A 21,893-nucleotide genomic window follows, 5' to 3' on the forward strand; every position below is an offset into this window, starting at 1 on the left:
CTTTCTCTTCAATAGTGCAACTTGTAGAATCAGTAGGTACCGGATGATCTTCCTTGATAGCAATGAACACAAATTCATCTTCAAAATTTCCTTTCTCAAACTCCTCATATGCTACACCTTCATCAACAACATAATAACATTTCTTTTGATACCTATACTTCTAGTTAGGCTTGTAAGGCTTATCATACTTTGACATTTTTTCTGCTCTCTCAGGACACCTAGAAGCAAAATGACCAATCTTATTGCAAGAAAAAATATTTCAAAGGTAACTTCCCTTCATACTTACCAGCTCTCTTAGGTATTTTCTTGGCAATCAGTGCTTCAATCTCTTCTAGTTCTCTTTCTTGTTCTTCCATCTCTCTCATTTCTCTTTCATGTCTGGACACCCTAGTTGAACTTTATCCCGAATCATACTTTTGCTTCCCAGATACAATAGCTTTAAATGAAGTCTCAGTTTTACCATGTGACTCACCAAGTTTGCTCAATTCAAAAGAAGCAATCTTTCCAACCAGCATATCTCTTGTCATAGTTGTCACAGTCCAGATCTCATCAATAGCAACAAATTTTTGTTTATAAGCAGGAGGAAAAGATCACAAAACTTTAGCCACAATCTCGTCTTCTTCAAGGACTCCATTGGCACATCTGATGTTCAACACAAGATCATTTACTTTAGCCATAAAGGATCCAATATTCTCATCTTCTCCCATTCTCAACAATTCATACTTTCCCTTCAAGCTCTGCAATTTAGCAACTTTCACATGTTTATCTCCATACAAGGTTTCAAGCTTCACCCAAATCTCATGTCCAGTCTGCAATCCCATCACATTAGTCATCTCTGAATCAGTAAGGACACTTAGCAATGCTTCTTCAGCTCTAATATTACTTTCAACATCCTTGATCTTAGCTACAGTAATAAGACCATTCGTAGGAACAATGTATGCATTCTTTGTAATCTTCCAATACTCTTCTCCAAGACAATTCAAGTGAACTTCCATCCAGTGCTTCCATATAAAGTAGTTAGCTCCATCAAATCTCAGACTCTCTTTCTTGAAAATAATAGTGTCCATCCCCGATCAGCTCAAGCGATCAAGCTCCTTCCAGAGGATCTAGCTCTAATACCAATTGTTGGTAGAAACAATGCAGAAAAATTGAGAGGGGGGGTGAATCATTTTTTACCAAACTCAACCAAATTAACAACAACTTTAGATCTAACCATGAAAAACAATACCAAAGATAAACATCACATCAACAACACACATGACACATAGGTTTTTGACGTGGAAAACCCGGTTAAGGGAAAAACCACGATGGGAACCTACCCATAGTAAAATTATACTCTGCAGTAGTATATGTAAATATTACATTAGGGAATGCACATGCATTCAAGCACACTACCTAGAGCTCACTGCTCAAAAACAAGAAGGGCTATAACCCTGGGAAGGCTCACTACCTTACAAAGATCAAACAACAATCTGGATTACATGAACTGAAAGAATAGCATCTCCAAATGCTTGATTATAGTTCCACTTATGCACTTTGTCTATTATTGGACAATTCAGATAACTGGAAGACAACTGAGAGGGGGGGGGGTTAAATCAGTTGTCACATATTACTAGAAGCATTAGTAATTTAAAACAACAATACCGGAATAGCAGTTAATCTAATTACGCATAAACAATAATCACAGAATAAAAACCATCCACACAACACCAAGATTTGTACATGGAAAACCCGATAAAGGGAAAAACCATGGTGGGAAGCCTACCCACAGTTAGCTAATACATCTGCAGTAAGTATGTGAATTTACAATGAAGGGCCTACACTTGCAGGAAGGCCAACAACCTAGAGCACACTGTTCATCACAAAAGGAGTCTCACTGAATACATACAAATCCAGACTACAATCTGAAGAAGTGTTGAACTGCAAAAGATAGCATCTCCTATGCCTGAGTATAGTTCCAGTTAAGCTCAATTTTGGAGGAATAAATCCTCTTACAAACCCAATTTGATCTGTATTGATCGACCAACTCCTCTACCTGAATGATATTACATTATTTTCACATTACATTCCTTGACCATGACCTCTTACAATAACCATGATGATCTACAATGAGATCTTACATCTTATTTATACAAACCCTCGACCATACACAATCGGGTCGGCTACCAGATAATAAACTAATTACATAATTACAAACTATGTCAGCCTTAGACCAAAACAAATAATATCCAACACATAAGACATCCCAGAAATACAACAATAGGTCCTATCCACATGTTACATAAATGTCGGTCCATAACCTAAATCAACCGGGACCAAGTATAGGTCCACGCGCTTTAGCAATGATCTCCAAACACCAAGTCTCGAACATGATCACCAACAACACCCTAAAACTCCATCAGAAGCTGCACCAACACCAATTATACAATGCATCAAAGATCTTCATTAAAAGCTCTGCTGGTGAAACCCTCGTCGGAACCAGAAACTGATCTTCTAAGTAAGTAGGAAAGAATCCAATCACCAGACCAAAATAAACTGACCAAATATGAGTATGAGTATCCTAAACAAGCCAATTCCATCACCAGATTATATTGGAGTCAACCAAATCATGTCGGATCCAAGTTAACCAAAAACTACTCAACCTATCGAGACCATAAGGGTGTCGATAAAGTATCCAAACAACTAGTGTTGACATCAATGACAAAACATCAATGCAACACATAATCAATTCCACCAAATAGCCAACAACCTCCCCGTTTGGCATTGATGGCAACACTAGATGTGAAAAACATCTAAGTACCAAGAAATGCCAAACAAGTCTGCCCATGTGGGAGACAACCAACAATCTCCTGCATATAGCTCTGAATATCAATGTCTCTCCCCTATGAGTAATATCTCTATAAAGTTCTGAATTTATTTTTCACATCACTATCTCTCCCCCTTTGACATCAATGCTAGAAATCTGACAGAAATATCAAAGCAAAATCATAAGCCTCTGAATCTCAAAGCTGACTACTCCCCCTGAGCAGTAGCATCCAACATCAGTGTCAGAATGAATAGTATCTCTAATAATGCATACCAGACTGATGCCAAATTGCATCAATCAAGTCTCCGTCGGAGGGGCAGAAACCCCAAATCTATCTCTCAAGTACTCAAATGATTCCTTGGATAGAGGTTTAGTGAAAATATCTGCAATTTGTTCTTTAGTGTTCACATAAACCAGTTTAACTTCATTTGCTTCTACCTTCTCCTTCAAAAAGTTTTACTTAATAGATATGTGCTTTGTCTTAGAGTGAAATACCAGATTCATTGATATATCAATAGCAGCAAAGTTATCATAGTGAGTAACTATCGGTACATCACAATCCACTTTTATATCCTTCAACATTTGCTTCATCCATAAAACTTGTGTACAATTAGTAGCAGCAGCAACATACTTAGATTCAATAGTAGATAAAGAAGTACATGATTGTTTCTTGCTAATCCATGAAACCAACTTCTTTTCAAGAAAGAAAGCTCCACCAGAAGTCCTGTTCCGGTCATCAACATCTCCAGCCCAATCAGCATCTGTATATGCACATAAAGTGAAGTTATCATCCTTAGGATACCACACACCATATTTTGATGTACCTTGCAAGTATCTAAAAATCCTTTTCACCGTCATCTCATGATTTTCTCTAGGATCACTCTGAAATCTCGAAACAATACAAACAACATTCATAATGTTAGGTCTAGTCTGAGTCAAATAAAGTAGACCTCCAATCATAGATTTGTATCTTGTAGGATTTATCAGTGAAGAAACATCTTTCCTTGTCAATTTCTCACTATTAACCATAGGTGTACTTACTAGTTTAGAATCTCAAATACCAAATTTCTTCAACAATTCCTTAGCATATTTAGTTTGACAGATAAAAATACCTTTGTCAATCTGAGTAATCTGTAAACATAAGAAAAAATTCATCTCACCAATCATAGACATCTCAAATTCTTTCTCCATGTTCTTAGAAAACTCTATGCATAATTTATCTTTACCTTCAAAAATAATGTCATCAACAAATACTTCAATAATCAATATATCATCATCAATGATTTTGTAATATAAATTATTGTCAGCACTGCCCTTAGTAAAACCAAGCTTCAAAATATATTTATTCAACCTTGCATACCAAGCTCTAGGTGCTTGTTTCAATCCATATAAAGCTTTCCTTAACCTGCAAACCATATCAATATTGTTTGATAGTGAAAAAACATCAGGTTGCTTAATATAAACTTCCTCATCGAGATCCCCATTCAAGAATGCACATTTAACATCCATATGATAAACCTTGTAGTTTTTATAAGCAGCATAGGCAATAAATGATCTTACAGCTTCAATCCTAGCTACTGGTTCAAAAGTTTCTCCATAATCAATTCCTTCCTTCTGAGAATATCCTTTACAAACCAATCTAGCCTTATTTCTTATAACTTGACCATCCTCATTCAATTTATTCCTAAGAACCCATTTAGTTCCAATAACATTTTTATTTTTAGGTCGGGGAACCAAAGTCCATGTGTTATTTTTCTCAATCTGATCTACTTCTTCTTTGGTGTAGGAGCACCCTTTCAAGCTCTCCCTCCTTCTTGTTTTGTTGGTGTTATGCTTCTTATGAAGCCATTGTACATAAAATAATGAGCCATGTGCTCATAGGTCCTAGTTAGGGTCCTAGTGGAGATCTTAGTGGTCATAAGTCAAGAGTGATATTTTCTTGAAAATGGAGGGTATGTGTGTCCTGGAGGTGTTTAGGGGTCCTTCATAGCATGGTGGTGTCCCTAGGTTCCCAATGTGGGTCTAGGAGTCATGAAAAGTAACATTGGGAAAGTTGCTCAAAAGCTGCAAAAGTTGCATGACAACTTTTAAAAGTTGTCAAGCAACTTTTCCACCATGATGTCAAATTCTTTAGGTTAGTGTGGAAAACCCTAGTATGGGCACACAGACCAAGGTATGGGTAGTATAAGATGTTGCAAACCCTAATTGAATGGGTTGGATGTCAAACTTTGTATGGCCCTAGCAAAAAGACCAGACTGAGACTGTAGAACTATTACCAGTCAGTTTGAATGAAGCAACCAAGCAAGTTAATGGATTGAGATACATCCAAAACTATGTGGAATGTCTTTCATGGTGTAAATAATTTCATTTCAAGCAATTAGTTTAGGTGTTTATTTGCAGATTGTGTGTGTTTGTAAATATTTTGAAAACTGTCTTCTTACTGTCCAGTTTTGGATAGGATTGTGTAAATGGCTGCATAACTCCATTCCCCATTGTGGAACCACCATGAAACCATGGGGAATGAGAGTGTAGACCTTTTACCATACTACAAAACAAGTAGGGCCCTTGAAAATGTAGGGAGGCCATCAAGAGATGCAATCCTAGGCGAGACTGAACAGTGCCCGGTTAGGAGAGGTCAAGTTGCAGAGGTCTTATAGAGCAAGGTTGGTCAGAGGAGAGTGCACCCTTTGGAGGGAGTGTAAAGGAGTGTATGAAGCATCACTGGTGTGAAGGAGGAGCCTCCACCAATCCAAACAAGGTGGGTAAAATACAAAACCTTCACTGTGACCCAGGCAGACCCTAAAAACCCTCACAAAAACCCTTGAAAACCTTAAATTCCACCTAGGACAGTGTATGGACACTTGGAGGCCTAAAACCTAGAAAATCCTTGAGTACTTGCCAAATGAATGGCAGTCCATTTTGGGAGTTAGGGTTAGTTGTGCATCATTTATGAGAAATCCCTAAAGGACCGGGTAGGAGGCCTAATTGGTCCTATTCCTTGTAGCCCCTTTTGAAGGCAAAAACACAAAATAGTGAGATCGGTAAGGGCTTGGAATCTTGAAACCTCTTGGGGGCACATGAATGGGTGGAAAGACCCTGAAATAGACCTGTTATAACCTTGCTAAGACCTTGGAAGGTGTGGAACAAGCCTAGCCCTTATTAGCCATAGTAAGGGGTTTAAAGTCTCATGAGAAGGTGAGACCTTAGGAGTAGCAAAGCAACTCATTGGTGGGTGGATTGGGCAAGGTCAGGAGATTCCTCAAGCAAAGCAAGTCCTAGAGACCCTAGGGTGTGAGGAGAACACTAGGTGATCCAAGGAAAGGATCCAGAAGCATAGACTAGGCTAGTCTATCCCAAGCCCCATCCCATCATTCTTCCATAGCTTTTAACCAAAATTAATCTTTAAATGCCTCAATTACTGATACCGGTTCAACTTGTGAAAATTAAACATACCTCATTAATTGTCAATCTTCTTCTTATCATTACTCCATCGTTCTTATCCCTAATTATTTGATCTTCAGAATGATTCAATCTCACATACCTTGGAGTCTTCTGACTCTCTGTTTCTCTTCATTGTTTTTCAGTTACAATAGAATTCTTTGATGTTACCGGAGTAACTGGTTAAAATCTCTACTCTGATAAAGGTGCTACCTGTTCAGATATAATCATTTCCACTATTGGTTCCTTCTCATAAATTCTGATTTGACTTTTGCTCAGATCATCTACTTTGACATTAGCACTCTCCACTATTTTTTGCAATCTCTTGTTATAACATCTATATGTTTTTCTTTCATTAGAATAACCAAGAAATATGCCTTCATCATTTCTAGGATCAAATTTCCCAATAGTATCATCTCTCCTGATATAACATTTACTACCAAAAATTCTGAAATACTTAACTGTAGGTGTATTGCCAAACCATAATTCATAAGGTGTCTTACCGATTTCTCCTTTGATATGTTCTCTATTGAATGTATAAACCATTGTACTAACTGCTTCTCTCCAATAGATATGAGGTAGATTATCTTCCATCATCATTTTTCTAGTAGCATCCAAGATAGTTCTATTTTTCCTTTCCATAACTCCATTCTGCTGAGGTGTCCGGGGAGTAGAAAATTATCTTCTGATGCCATGCTTGTCATAAAAGTTATTAAACTCGCCGGATATGAATTATCCACCATGGTCCTATCTCAAACATTTAATCTTCAATCGTGTCTCAGTTTCCACTTTCGCCTTAAAGATTTTAAACTTTTCAAAAGCTTCAGATTTTTCTCTCAAAAAAGTAACCCACATCATTCTAGAATAATCATCAATGATTAGCATGAAATATCTATCACCATGAAAATTTTTAACTCTAGCAGGGCCACACAAATCTGTATGAATAAGATCAAGAACATCATTTGATTTATCTTGTATACTCCTAAAAGAGGTTCTGACTTGTTTACCCATTTGACATTCTTTACATACCGGATTATAGAGCTTCATAATCTTAGGTATATCTCTAACAGCCTTAGTTCAACTGATCTTCACAATGCAATCAAAATTCACATGACAAAGCCTTTTATGCCATAACCAACTTTCATCAATCTGTGTAATCAAACATGTCTTCTCACCAGAGTTCAAATGAAATATGTTACCTTTTGTCTACGTACTAGTTGCAATCTCCAAGCTAGATTTGTTAATGATTTTCCATTTTTCATCCTTAAACTGTAATTGAAATCCCTTATCTACCAATTGTCCTACACTCAAAATATTATGCTTCAAACCTTCAACATAGTAAACATTGTCAGTATTTTTATTACCATCCAATGATATAGTTCATTTTCCTTTAATCATACATGCCTTGTCATCTCCAAATCTAACTAGTCCACCATCAATTTCTTGCAAAGACAGAAACTTCCCTTTATCTCCAGTCATATGATTTGAACAACCACTGTCAACTACCCATTCATCCTTATCCTCAATTTTAGCAGCAAGTGCCTTCTCCTCAAGTAAATTCTCTTCTAGTGCCGGATAATCTTCCTTGATAGCCAAGAATACCCATTCTTTCCATTGCCGAATCCACTAGCAGAGTTTTATGCTAGTTCATCATCTGAATCAGTAATTCCTTCCTCATCTGCTATGTAGCATGATTTTTCTCTATTTTTCTTGAATCTATAATTGTTTTGATATCCAGGGTTAGACTTAAATGTTCTCTTAACTCTTTCTTCAAATATTGAATTCCTTTCAGGACATCTAGATGCAAAATGACCAATCTTATTACATGCAAAGCATTTAAAAGGTGCTTTTCCTTCATACTTACTTCCTATCGGTCCTTTCAGTACTCTTCTAGCAAATAGTGATTCAAGTTTCTCAAACTCATCACATTCTCTCTTCATATCTTCTAATTATTTTACATATAAAGCTATCCAGTCTTGCCTACCAATTGTAGATGTGGATGCATGAAAAGCAGGTTCACTCTTCACAACTATAGAAGGTCCAAATTCCTCAAGCTCAAAAGGAGATGTTTCCCAACCAAAGTATCTCTATTGACAGATGTATTAGTCATTGTTATCAACTCATTAATAGCAATAGCCTTCATTTTGTAAGCTGGTGGTAGGGCTATCGGGACTTTAGAAACAATTTCATCTTCACTCAGAGTTCCACCACAACATTGAATTCCCATAACAATCTCATTTACCCTTTCCATGAATGCAATAATCCTTTCATCTTCTTCCATCTTCAAATTTTCATATCTCACCTGGTAACCATCAAGTTTAGCAATCTTCACTATAGGGTCACCTTCATTAAGAGTATGCAATTTATGCCATATAGCCTTTCTAGATGATTTGTCTATTAATCCCATAATTTGTTGATCGGAAAGTGAACACAAGAGGGCTTCTCTTGCTCTACAATCATTTTCAAGATCCTTGTCCAGGTTAGTCGGAGGAGGATTGCTAGATCTTTGATTATAGGGTGTGACACCATTCTGTGTGATCTCCCAAATCTCCTTGCCAAGAAATCTCAGATGAGTCTCCATCGGAATCTTCCATATTGTATAATTTGTTCCTTCAAGCCTCAGTATATCCCTTCAAAAAATAGCTCCAAAAGAACTGGATGAACTTGAACTGGTAGTCACCATAGGATCTTCCTCAAGCGGTTAAGCTTTCTACAGAGAGGACCAAAGCTCTGATATCAATTGTTGGACAGTTCAGATAACTAAAAGACAACTGAGAGGGGGGGGGGTTAATCAGTAGTCACAGATTACCAGAAGCATTAGCAATTTAAAACAACAATACCGGAATAGCAGTTAATCCAATTAAGGATAAACAATAATCACAGAATAAAAGCTATCAACACAAAACCAAGATTTGTACATGGAAAACTCGGTAAAGGGAAAAACCACGATGGGAAGCCTACCCACAGTAAGATAATACTTCTGCAGTAAGTATGTGAATTTACAATGAAGGGGCTTTCACTTGCAGGAAGGCCAACAGCCTAGAGAACACTTCTCATCATAAAAGGAGTCTCACTGACTACATACAAATCCAGACTACAATCCGAAGAAGTGTTGAACTACAAAAGATAGCATCTCCTATGCCTGAGTACAGTTCCAGTTAAGCTCAATACCAGAGGACTGAATCCTCTTACAAACCTAATTCGATCTTCATTGATCGACCAAATCCTCTGCCTGAATGATATTACATTATTTGCACATTACATTCCTTGACCATGACCTCTTACAATTATCGTAATGATCTACAATGAGATCTTACATCTTATTTATACAAACCCTTGACCATACACAATCAGGTCAGCTACTAGACAATAAACTAATTACATAATTACAACCATGTTGGTCTTAGACCAAAATAAATAATATCCAACACATAAGACATCCCAGAAATACAACAATAGGTCCTATCCACACGTTACATAAATGTTGGCCCATAACCTAGATCAACCAGGACCAAGTATAGGTCCACACACTTCAACAATGATCTCCAAATGCCAAGTCTCGAACATGATCAGCAACAACATCCCCAAACTCCATCAGAAGTTGCACCAACACCAACTATGCAATGCATCAAAGATCTCCACCAAAAGCTCTACTGGTGAAATCCTCGCTAGAACTAGAAACCAATCTTCTAAGTAAGTAGGATAGCATCCAATCACCAGACCAAAATCAACTGACCAAATATGAGTATGAGTATCATGAACAAGCCAATTCCATCACCAGATTATATCGAAGTCAAACAGATCATGTCGGATCCAGGTTAACCAAAAACTACTCAACCTACCGATGCCAGAAGGGTGTTGATAAAGCATCCAAACAACTAGTGTTGACATCAATGACAAAACATCAATGCAACATATAATCAATTCCATCAAATAGCCAATAGTCTACACAACAACTCTTCTCTTCTCTTCCACACTTCTGAATGATGGATTTTCATGTTTGCACATACAATATACTCTCAATCATAAACACAACTGCAGACACACAACTTACATGATTGCATCACCTATTTATACAAATTATCAACCTTAACCTTAAGGTCGATTCAACACATAACACCTAATTACAAAATTACATCACATGATACATAAATTTATAACTAGACCAATACAATGTTGGCAAGGACATAGCGTGGACCCATATCAAATCCTCAAATACACAAAACCAACAAATAATTCACTAAGATCATCCACAACATGCTACACCACCAAAGAATAACACCAGACCAATAAAATCTTCAATAACGTGCACGACAATCAACATGGACCACCAAAACGCATAGGACATAATCAGAGAACATCATCGAGAAATGTGAATTCCACCACAATCACCGCACTCAGATAATAAGAATCATCATTAACACCATCACCGGAGCACAAGAACACCACCTGACAAACTAAAATATATGCTTGAGAAATTCCAAATCATGAACCATCCGATCAAAGGACACACATGAATATCTCAAACACTCTCCTAAATCTGCAACTCAAGATATTATCCTTCTAGAGCAATATGAATCAAATACTACAACTCTGCAACACAAAATACTGAAAAACCAGTCCACATACTGGACCTCATAACTCAATCGAATCTCCTCATAGCATCATGAAACTCATACTGAATCAACTAGAGATAGGCATCACAAAACCCAATAAACCGCATCAGCACTTCTGCACTAGATCACCAAAACCAACTCTATGCAATACACCAATTCTCTACAACATAGGAATATATTGACATCAATGACAACAACACATTCCAACAACTCTAATATCCAACATATTATAGTTGTTTACTTTTTACTTGACAGAAAAGCGATGCAATGCATTGTTTTGATGGATATTTGCACATTGTCCAGAATCTTCCTCCTTGGCACTCGCAGAGAGCATGCACACAATAGTTCTGAATAATTTAGCTTTACATGTGCCAATAGTATTTACTTGACAATCTTTAAAAACCTTTCAATAAATTCATGAAACTATATTTAAATAATTCATGGCCCTTGCTGACACTGCATTTCCAAGGGCACAATTTGTAGAATTTAGCTTTATGTATGTTGCTTACATTTGTTTGGAAGTTTCTAAATCCTTTTCAACAAATTTATTTTGTGTATTTCCTGTATTCATGGCAGCCATGAGATCACATTTATTTGACGCAGTTTTCAAATGGTCGACACGTTGTGTTTATGGTATTCATAATGTTCTGGTGAATATGCATCCTTAATGTTCTGGTGAATATTCATATGCTATTCCTAGGTTCCCGTTTCTTCACAGGCAGGGAGAAAATGGCAAAGGTGCGGAATCTGGCTCTGCACCTTTCAATTGCAGTTGCTTGAAAGAATCTAAAGCATTTTTAACAAACTCATTTTTAACATATCATACAATCGTTGCACTATAAAAATAGAGACAGTATTCTAAATATATTGCACGTCCTATCCATCTTTCCACATTCGCAATCATGTTTTTGAAGGCCTTGGCAACTGCAGTATTTGAAACCTATAGTTATCAACTCCAATGCTCTCATGCAAGCTGAGAGGATACGAACAAAGTTGTAGATCTTGGCTTTACACCTTGAAAGTTTCTAATGTCATTCGACAAACTCATTTTGTGCATTACTTTGCATTAGGTCAACCACGATATTTGCAACTGCAATGTCCAATACAATTCTTCCATCCTTCGTACTTCGATATTAAATTTTCTCCAAAACTCCTATTTCGAGCACTGGTAGAAACTGTAATTAGTGCATTTCATAATATTAAATTATGTTGTGATATTTTATCAAATAATTTGTGCACCCTTTGTATAATACCATATTTTGCATATATGTTTATAGGAGTCTGCTATCAACTATTTAATGTTCTTGGTCATCAAATTGTGTATTGGATGTTGCCATATGATGGGCAAAAGAACTATGTATTCTCTTTCCTCTGACCGAAGCGCAATGTATACACAGAAGTTGTGTGACAATGCGTGTAGGTATGGAGTTTGCAAAGGTTGATGAATCTGGCCTTACACCAGTCGATTGCATTTTCTCGATAGCTTCTTGATTACACATCTACTGGGGCAGTTGCAGATTCAACATCTGACCAAATCCTCTTATGCTTTGATAGGAGTCTATCCATATAGCATTTTTCGGCGTAGGGTTCCATTTCAGTGAAACTATTTTGCCTTCACCAGATGTGCACTATTATATCGATGAGTTTATTTACCTTGTGCCCTAAATAGGTTTTTTCACTTATATTATCGGGGAAAGTTTATACTTCGGTGAGAAAATTTAAAATCATCCCGAGCAATGAAGTTACTCCGATGAAGGTTATGTAAGAACATGCCCACCATATTGTTAAATCTAAAATATACATTCTTCTTCAAAGTGAATTGTCTTCACATTTCTTCTTTTCTTGTAAAGATACTAAATAATCAGTGGGGCCCTGCTCTTGCCTCTTGTAGAATCATTAATCTTGACTCTTTAATAATCAAACAAATTTAGGAAGGCCCAAGCTTCCTTGAAATAATTTATTTCCAAAGTTGCTATCAATATTTTTGCCCTATTTCTTTCCATGTTTATCTTGGGAGTAGTATCATAATGTGAATATCCTTCTTCCAAGTGATCATTAATTTGTTATTTAAATCTTTAATTTAAATAAAGATTTAAATTACAATTATTGAATTTTAGAATTAAATTTAAATAATGTCATGCATTGGGTCCTCTTGTGGAAATTGTATGTTAGGCTCTACTCTTATGGGAGCCACATTTACCCCACATATAGTTTAATCATATAACCCACTACTCAACATGAGTTTTAATACTCTTGGTGAATTTAAATCGTAATATTGATTTAAATTGTCAACTTTAGAACATTCACCTTTGTGAGAGATTTAAAATCAAGCCGTGAAATGAAATTGAGTCCCCTTGTATTATTATTAAATTAAATATTATAAACTTGGGCATTGGCATTTATGTCTTCCATTGATAAACTTGTAACAATAATAACCTCATTCTATGATTAAATAAACCACTCTTCTCAAACTAATATCCATAGATTGGAAAAGATTGGTGTCAGCAAAGAAAACTTTGGCAATTTCAATCTTTGTAAAAGTGCTCTCCCCGGAGAGTCTCAGAAAGTGGCTATTTGATGGACTTTCAATGCTTTTACATTTTAGGAAACACTAAATTTGGCCAAAAAACCAGGGTTCTAACACCGCCCTAAAACTTTAGTGCTAGATGCTCAAAGAACCAAAGATTTAGAGAGGGTGCTTAGAAAAAATTAAATGACAAATATATTTTTTTAATTCAATTGTAAAAATACAATTAATTAAATCATATACCTGGTGATGCCAAGTCTGATAAAATTCTTGTGTAGACATCATACGGTCCACCTATGTAAACATTGCATAATCTAACAAAGTTAAAATATGTCTCAAGAAAATTTCAATGACCTGCCAAGATTCTATCAACCTACTGCTCAATACTTGTGGCTTGCTTATAGATCCATATAGCACATGTTGTCATCTCATACAAACATAACACATGGAACTCCAAAAAGTGATGAAGAATATTCTTGCACTAGATTCAAATAAATAGAAGTACAAGATTCCCTATAATGTGCCTTATAGTAAGTACTTAAATGATTTTAAGTAAGATACTAAAACAAAGGGGAGAGATCATCAATAGATTTGAAACTAAAGAATGTTCCAAGAAACCTATACATAAGGAAGAAAGGAAAATTATTTGGGATTGTTTAGGGGCTTGCTTAGTCAAACCCCCATTGTGCTCTTTTGACCTCCACAAATAGCAAAATTGGATAAAAGAGATAATGAATGATACAATGCTTTTGATAAAAGATAAATATATTATGCCATCATAATATTAAAATGTGTTTAAATAATATCCTAAGTTACCACAACGAGGAAGAGGCAAACAACCCAAGAGGAAAATCCTTCATGAGAGTTGTCACAGTTTCGTAGAATGGACTTCCAAACACTAGAGGATTGTACTTCATGAACACACTATGAAAAAATCACATGAAAGAGCTCACAATAATGTTGTGTGCGATGTCAATTTTCAAAAGCTTCAAGTTATAGAGCCAAATTGCATATCAACATATATGAATGAGAGGTATATTTCTTTTTTCAAAATGGGAGTCTTTTGTCCAACTTAGATCGTTTGGGTTCATCTATGAGATTTGAATTGGTGGGTGATAGAATTACACTACCATATTCTAGGAAAATAACACTCTAATAATTTGGTGAAACACACATTTTATACAGATGCTATCATGTCAAGTAGACATCTACACATAGTGCTTTACTCCACAAAAATTAGAATCAAGAAGCACTAGTTAGAATAATTATCCCACAAAACTAATATTTTGATGCTATGATATCATAATTTTAATATTGTCTTCTCTCAGGCTAAAAGGGGTGTTTAGGTTTAGTTGATTTAAAAAAAAAGTGGCTACTTTTGATCCATTTTTTGTATACCATTTCTATGCACTTACCCACATATTATAATGAATTGAATATGTAACAATAATTCTAAAATGTATCTCCATACACATCCAACTAGCAACGAATCTTATTGAACCATATTGTATTTTTTATTTCTCTAATTATTGGTATGAAAAATAATAAACAAAATGGAGTGAAATGAATAAGATAGTAAATGAGATGGAGGAGAAAATACATATAGATAGTGAATGCCAAATATTTACATGTGGTCTACACTACATATTTGTTGATAAAAATATAAGAAATTTAGATGAGTAAAATAATGGTTGATGCATGCGGGATTCACTATATTAGTATTATATAAAATGCATTGGATAAGGGAGGACAATTGAATGGAATGCAAAGAAAGAGATTTGATAGGAAACCTACTCTAATACCATATTTAAATGATGATACAAAGAAAAGCTAGAGGTTGCAACACAACAATCAATCCATGATCTTCAACATTCCATTATTATATTTTAATTAATTTATAAAGCCTTTCGAATTCCAACTACCTAAAATAACCAACAACAAACTAATAATAAATAGCTAGAACATAATTAATAAATTAACATTAAGATACTTATTAGCCTATTTTATGCATCAATTCATAATATTTCTCTTATTTTAGATTGTTCATTCTAGATGTGGTTATTGCCTCCAACTCCATCAATGCAGTTATCTTGAATCTTATCCATATTAGTCTCTCTTTCTCTCTCACACACACACATACATCATATTTGTAATGTTTTTTTCCCAACTTGAATGCTATTGTCCCCAAAATTACCAACCTCATCACCAATATTTTCTATGTTTAGTATTAGAGTAAATGTATTTCCATGTTTAGTGTTAGAGTAAATGCACTTCCAACTTTCCATAAACCATTAGACACACAAGTTACAATGTGGTTATTGTCCCCAAAATTACCAACCTCGTCACCAATATTTTCTATGTTTAGTGTTAGAGTAAATGTATTTCCATGTTTAGTGTTAGAGTAAATGCACTTCCAACTTTCCATAAACCATTAGATACACAAGGTACATGCCAAATATAAAGATATCAATAAAATTAGTAATCCCACACACCATAGATATGGTAGCGACAAGATTAAAAATGGTGTAAAATTAACTTGAACAAAATTAAAAATTAAAAACAATATTAAGAATGTAAACATAAAACAAAATCATGCCATATTAGAAAAATGAGGAGATTTGACAAAGCATAACCAAACACAAGAAAGAGAACTAATCTAAGTCAATTTTATTATTCATATTACTCACGAGGAGTTAGACCTCCCTCTCCTCCATTCACATGCACACTAGTAGAAAATCATATATTTTACTCACAAGTAGATACATGCACACAAAAAATACATGAATGAAAAGACTATAAATTTTTTTCTACTTTATTCATTTATCAAAATTGAGTTCATTGGTGGGGTTCACATCCACCTAAAAGTTATTTATTACTATCTCTCCTAATACCATGTTTAATACTACTTTCTAACAACATTTTAATACCATGTGTCAATATTTATCACCATGATGAATATTTGAAATTAAAACTTTCACCACATTAACACCTTCCTAACCACACTATTCCTTTTGCTAACAAATTAAATAATTATATTTATTTAATTAAGTTGATGCATTTTTCATTTCATCAATTAATGTTATTATTTAATTAATTAGTTCATATTCCTTGACACCACTAACTAATTAATTAGTTCATATTCCTTGACACTACTAAATAGACTTAAGGAGGGAGGGTGAGAGAGAGATCCTAAAAAGAGAGGTTCTAAATAAACTTAAAGAGGGAGAGAGAGAGTCCTAAAATAAGATCTAGGAAAAAAGACTTAGGGGGAGGGAGAGAGAGACTAAATTAAAATAGGATTATTTTTAATCCAACCATTTCCAAATTAAGTTTGTTATTCTAGATATAGAGGTCCTAATTTAAAGACATCCTAGAAAAGGAGAGGTTGTAAAGAGAGAGGTCCTTGTGTGTGTGTGTGTGTGTGTGTGTGTGTGAGTGTGTGTGTGTGTGTGTGTGTGTGTGTGTGTGTGTGTGTGTGTGTGTGTGTGTGAGAGAGAGAGAGAGAGGAGTTATAAAAAGATTTAAGTAGAGCATGATAGACTTATTTAAAAATTGATTATTTTTAATGCATTTATTCAAAATGTCTCATAATTTAAAAAGGTACAAACACACTTAAAAATATTTAATCAAAATAACATAATTTAGAAATAATTAAGATAAAATTATTTTAAAAATTAATTTAATCAAATTAAAATATTTTAAAATAATTAGGATAAAATTATTATAAAAAAATGTTTAACTAATCAAATAAGCACAATTTTAGGTACATAATACATGTAAAATTAAATAGAAATTAAGTAAAGATACATACGTGCATAATATCTTTGCATTCTTAGTTCTCAATATATTTTTTCTGTGTCGGCTAAATACTTCCTTGAAGTCTTATTTTGTCTCCTTCTCTTGTTCCCCATGTCCTTAAAATGACCTTCAAAACCTTCAAATGTCTTCAAATGTGGTTCAGTCACGGTGAGGAGGGACCTCAATGAGATCTATCCGGACTGTGTAGCAAGAGTAAAACCCAATGAAATAAAGACAAGATGATGGAGGCAATACATATCTGATTAATCATATCATGAAATTTTTTTACAATCTGCCGACAACATGTGGGCTACAAGATTTGGCTCACTAGCCTGCTACAGACATACTCAATTATAGTCTCGGTCAACACCGGACCACTTAACCTCAAGATACATCTTTATGGTTCTAAAAACTAGTTACTACAAGCTAAATTACATTGATTTATATGGTCTAAGGGGATCTAGGTCTGCCCAAAAAGAGTCAAACAGTGATAAACATGATGAAACGTGTAAAACCACCTAGTCAGCCTCCGCCAATGAGAATCCTCCAGAAAATCCATAGGATGAAGTGCAGACCCAAAGGAAGGTTGGTCACACATCAAGGAACATTGGAACAATGCGTCGAGGCTTCGCAAGCAATGAAATGAATCCGCAAGATTCGCCAATAGCAAGATAGGTTCAAGCAGATCCATAGTTCTAAGCCAGAAAATTGTCTTGGAATCCAGAATCAATAACTTGCTGGAAAAAGATCCAAATGTCCCACGGATCAGGAATAAGGTAGATGATTATGTCCTTGATCAAGATCCATCTACACAAAATCTGGTAAGCAAATGCAAAAAGGAATCCTAAAACTGCAAAACAAAAGGCAAACTAAAAATAAATATTTTTGGTTGAGGAAAGATTGCCAAGAACCAAGGATGCTCCTGCATCAAAATGTCTTAAATTTTTCGCCCTTAAAATGAGCTTCAAATTTATTCTTTCACCAAAAAATGCAAATTACTTTGATAATTTATGTTTGAAAAATTGAAATAAAACATCTCTATTTATATAATATTGTTAATTATAAATTTTTATTTTTTTATGTCGGTCGTGGTTCGTACGAATGTCAACCATTAGAAAAAGGCATGTTCGTATGAACACATCGATTATGTGGTTGTTTATGCCTTCCATGTTCATACAAACTAGGGGGGCTTAGTTTGGACCCCCTTCGCTTGAAGGGGTGTTCATTTGAACTCCCTTTCTAGGTATCTCTCCCCTAATCTCTTTAGACTTCTAAGAAATTTTGGCCTTCAAACCTCTAGTTCAAGGCTCAAATGAGTGAATCTTGACAACCCAAAATGTAGGATGGTAGTTCTCGAACCAAACTTTCCAACGACAATAATTTTATTACATTGTGAGTTAATTATGATCTTCTTTATTAAATTTACTAAATATAGGCTTTTCACTGAACATGATCTTCTCTATTCAACGCATTAGGAAAAATAGTAAACTAATTCAAAAAAATTCTGAAAAATATCTATGCACTAGGTATTCATGTCTTCTTTCTAACAAAAAAAAAAGAATTTTGATAAATATAAAACAAGTTATGTGTTCAAACGTACACCTATGTCTAAATTATAATTAGTCAAACTTCAAAACTTAATAAAATGAAAAATATTCAACATATCACTATCAGACCAACTGCATGCACTAGGTATTGATGTTACAAACCAAAATTTGAAAGAATTGAGTTTTTATCATTTATAGAAAAAAGTTATGCTTTTCGAGATGATAACAACTACATGCACTAGGTATTGATGTTATAAACCAAAATTCGAAAGAATTGACTTTTTATCATTTATAGAAAAAAAGTTATGCATTTCGGGATGCACGTCACTCTTAAAAAATGGTTTTGTTATTAAAAACAACCAAAAAACAAGTAGGCTGGCCCATTGGAACAAGGAAAACAGTGGCAGAACCACTGTCAGCATAATAACAGCTACTCTTAAAAAATGTTGTTTGTTGTAAACAACTACTTTTTGAGGGAGATGGAAAAATCAATATAATTTCTTCAAAAAAATTGGAAAAAAATATATTTAGAATCTATAGACAAGATGTTACAAACCACTAATTTACATCATCTTCAAATTTGTCACGAACCATATTTATCAATAATTATTTTATTAGGAAAATAATGTTTACTTTTCATTTATGCAATAAAATTGAAATAGAAATGGAATTGTTAATAAAATAAGATAGGAGATTGAATGCAATGAAATGATTTACATACAATTGAATGATCAGTATTATTTTTGTTGTGAAATTGGGATCGTCACTGCTAATGAGCAATTGAGTGCAAGTGAATGTAGGAATAGGTGAATGCGGATGAAGGCGAGAACATCATTCAGGTAGAGTTGCTTTAGCTCTTGGATTTTGCTACAATAGATGGTAATCTCACACACCACTATTAGAACATATAAATGTATATATGATGGTTGTATGATTTGATCTTGTGATTGATTTAAAATTCGAATTGCATGAGTGCTTGCAAATGATATGCTTTATTTTAAAGAAATATTTGTTGTTAAAAGAAGATTAAATATGAATATTGATTGTAGATTTATACGTTCTTTGTATGCAAATATGTGTAATTGGATGAAATATCCTACTTATGTGTTCACTCTTGTGTTTTGATAATAGTATATATATATATGTGTGTGTGTGTGTGTGTGTGTGTGTGTGTGTGTGTGTATGAGTTCAAATATCAATTCGATCATATATATGTATATAATTATAATGTATATATATCTTATTATCATAAAATTTGATTACTTTACTTTTTAAATATTATGTATATACATACATATACATAATCATTATGTTCATATTCGCACATACTTAAATCATTTGACTAAATCTCTCTGTCTCTCTCTCTCTATGTGTGTGTGTGTGTGTGTGTGTGTGTGTGTGTGTGTGTGTGTGTGTGTGTGTGTGTGTGTGTGTGTGTGTGTGTATTTATATACATGTATATATACATATGTATATATATGTATATATAAACATATATATATATACATGTATATACATATACATATATACATGTATATATACACATATATACACATATGCATATATACACATATATGTATATGTATATATATACATATATATACATATACATATATGTGTATATATGCATATGTGTATATATGTGTATATATACATGTATATATGTATATGTATATATATGTGTATATATACATGTATATATGTATATGTATATATATGTGTGTGTGTGTGTATATATATATATGTATATACATATATATAAATACATATAAATACATATATATATATATATATATATATATATATATATATATATAGAATGATAATATAGAAAAGAGTTAAAGTTGTAGATTAGATTTCTGCATGTAAAAATCATGATGGTTTCAATCAAAATACAATTTTGGAAAGTCATATAGACGTAGATGCATTACGAAGATATTTTTTGGTGCAACTCATTATGGAAAACAAAGAAACTAGATAATCAAAACATGTAAACCATAGAAAATGAAGTGTTAGTTATTGGATAATTATACTATTTGAATTTTATTAGAAATAAACAGAAGAACGTGTACTCATATTCTATTCGTTTATATGTAAAAATGCATACATGTGTTACACCTTCTTATTTTAATTCTTGTCTTTGATTACTTTTCAAAAATAGAAGTGAAAATTTTTTCTCTTTTCATATATATATTTTTTTATCTATGAAAGATTGCTTCCTTGTTAGATATAATTGGTTGTAAATGAAAGATTGTTTTCTCTTCAGCTTTATTATATGTAAACAAAAGATTATCTTCTTTATATTTATCTTTGATATCATATGAACTTAGAAAGCTAGTTATGTTTGTGTTTGTGGGGAAAGTTACCTTCCGAAACTGGTGCCGAATGTGGAATCATAGAGAAAATAGTTTATTTTTCCAAATTATATTTTATTGTTGTGCATGGCATTATACTTGGCTGAGTAGCTCATTGACCATTGAAATAGATGGATTTATTTATGCTTTCTACCATATCCTTGATTGATCAGGCTTGTTTCTTTATTGAATTAAAAAATTGAAAATGCATTTATCATTCTAGGCACGCACCAGATTCCATCTTGTCTATTGAATTCTTTTTGCTAACCAATTTGTGCAGGGTCGGGTATTCTTGATTGACCAAGAATTTCGGGGAAGTGTAAGCTTCAAGGTTGGGTGGAAAAAGAACTTGAATCTTGTTCTCATTTTCATTCTAAAGATTGTATTGAAGATAGTATTGAAGATAGTATTGAAGATAGCTTGGATTGCAGATCAAAGGATGCATTTCATCCTTTACTTTATGTTTTGCTTTTCTTGTTATTTGAACTTAAGGCATTAGAAAGGCCTAAGTATTGTATGTAGATAGGATTAAGATACTACTACAATTTCCTATTGAATGAAAAATCTTTATCTCTATATATAAATCTCGTGTTTATTATAATATCATTGGAATCATCAATTAGAGCTTAGGATGGAAAAGTGTAAGAAAATAGACTTATGAAAGGAATTATGAGTTTATTTAAGAATAAAGAGTATTTTGTTTTATAATTGAATTTACAATGAATTATGTCTTTACATTTTAGTATCAGAGCGCTAGGTTATATAACACTAGGGCCTATGAGCCACTTTGCAAATTAAACCTTGAGG

Source organism: Cryptomeria japonica, chromosome 9, assembly GCF_030272615.1.
Source record: "Cryptomeria japonica chromosome 9, Sugi_1.0, whole genome shotgun sequence".
Lineage (NCBI taxonomy): Eukaryota > Viridiplantae > Streptophyta > Pinopsida > Cupressales > Cupressaceae > Cryptomeria > Cryptomeria japonica.